Raw genomic sequence first — 2,022 nt, 5'->3', positions numbered from 1 at the left:
GATACACAATCCCTGCCCTATCTCGCGATCGGGAAAGGAGAGGGCTCATAAGGACGCCCCAATTCCGGAGCGCCCTGGAGTCTGGGAAGCGCCACGGTCGGTTCGCGCGAAGTGGGCACCAGTCTTCCGAGCAGACTTTCGTGTGCTCCGGTCCCTCACCGCGCTCTCTCAAGTGACTCTTTTTCTCTTAGCGTCTTTTTAAAAACTCTAAATCTTTTGTGTGTGGGTGAATGTTTCTGTTTTCCTCCGGCTGCCCCCCGCCCCCCGCTTGTTATAACTTTTTTCTTTCTTTCTCTCTGTTCGGCCTTTCTTCACCTTTTTCTCTTCTCCCCCTTATTTTCCCTCTCTTCTGCCCTCACTCGCTGGCTCGGTCACACACACACACACACACACACACGCACACGCACACACACACGCACACACACACACACGCACGCACACACACCCTCCACCTCGCCTTGCCTTTCTCCCCAGGTCCTGTTGGTTACAGTAGATTTTGATAAAAAGACAAACGAAGCTATCAGTGGGGCTGATGTTGAAGAATGAAGATAATAATGTTTCCTTAGGTGGTGCTTCAAATGCCATTATTTCTCACTGAATATTTAAAGAGATCCCTCAGCAAAGATGGATCTGCGTGCTCCTGGGGTGCGGGCCGCGCGCTCCCCCCCAGACCTCCGGGGAAGTGTGCAAGAGGCCGTGGAAATCCCGCACCCACCTCACCCCGCAAACGGTCCTCGCGGACACACCCGTCCGCACTCCCACAGGTCCACGAACAAGTCCTTAGGCACTTGCACCCTCGTTTCTCTGAATAAGCCCGCGTTCGGAGCCGCCCGCGTCGATCTCTACCAATCTTGGTGTCTTGATGGTTGGGGCCTCGGGGCACCGCGTGCGGCCGGGAACCCAGCCGAGCCGGCGATCCCGCAAACCCTTCCTCCCGCGACGCGCCACTTGCGCTGCGGGAAGCTCCCGGGAACAGCTTCACATGTGTTCGTTACTTGCTCCGCGTGTGATTAAGCTTAAGGCGGGGGGGGGGGGGAGCTTTCCCTCCCCCTAAACACTAAAACAAACAGCCAAACAAATGCACACGCAAAAGCAGCTTCTGGATAGTTAACTAAAAATGGGCGAGCAGAGACTAACTAATTGAGAGGATCCCAACTTTAATAACTTCTTTCGTTCTTTCGCGTCCTCGACGGCGTACAGGCGGGCGTTGCGCTCCGTGCGCCGCATCCCCAGCTAATTTCTTGTTTGTTTTCTTTCCCTCTGTGGCCCAGAGAGGGGAGAGGGGAGGTGGAGGAGGGGGGGATGGGAGGAGGGGGATGGTCGGAATGGCGGGGAAAGGAGAATTGGTCTTTATTGTTGATGGCAATACATCAATTACGGGCCATTGTCTCGGGCCCAAGGGTCGCTAACGCGGCGCCGCAAAGTCAGGGCGAGGGTTAGGCTTCGCGTGCAGCGAGGCAAAGAAATAACTAAATTAATAAAAAAAACAAAAACAAAAACAAAAACGGAGACAGAGTAGGGGTTGGCTTTTACTTTCGTGCGGGTCGAAAGAAGGTGGCGAGTGCGAGTGAGGTGCAGCCTCTGGAGCCCCTGCCACGCCTCGCTCACTCACCAGACCAGCGCGCTCTCCGGGGGGTCGCGCGGTGCCAGCCTTGGGTGGGGCAGCTGCTGGGGAAATCGGGGGGGACGGGGCTCGGACTTGCCATTTCCACCAGAGGGCCTGACACTATGGGGCCGATCCACGCTAGAGAATGGGGGTGGCCCGAAAGAGAAGCCGCGGCTGCGCCAGGGTCGTGACCTCGTGGGCCGACAAGAACCGCATCCGGGGGAGGCACCTGGCGAGTGGTACAAACTCACATTTTAAGGGCTCGGTGCCTGCGTTTCTCCCCACCCGTCCCTCGGGTTCCCCAAGACCTAGAGCGTCCGTGGTAGGTTGGCGGGGCGGAAGGGCTGTGTCCCCAGGCACAGCTGAGTTCCCAGCGAAAGGGGTTCCGAGCCTCTCGGCTTCATGCCCGATCCTGG

At 57.4% G+C, this 2,022-nt stretch overlaps 1 protein-coding gene across 2 annotated transcripts in view; it reads right to left on the bottom strand.

Annotated features, from left to right (window-relative positions):
• SALL1 (spalt like transcription factor 1) overlaps window positions 1-2,022 on the bottom strand; it is a 21,546-nt gene that overhangs the window by 17,457 nt on the left and 2,067 nt on the right. The gene's annotated exons all lie outside the window — the stretch shown is intronic.

Source organism: Pteropus vampyrus, unplaced genomic scaffold (genome assembly GCF_000151845.1).
Source record: "Pteropus vampyrus isolate Shadow unplaced genomic scaffold, Pvam_2.0 Scaffold51, whole genome shotgun sequence".
NCBI classification, from domain to species: Eukaryota; Metazoa; Chordata; class Mammalia; order Chiroptera; family Pteropodidae; genus Pteropus; species Pteropus vampyrus.
Note: the sequence above shows the minus strand (reverse complement) of the source record. Positions and strands in the feature narration are given on the sequence as shown.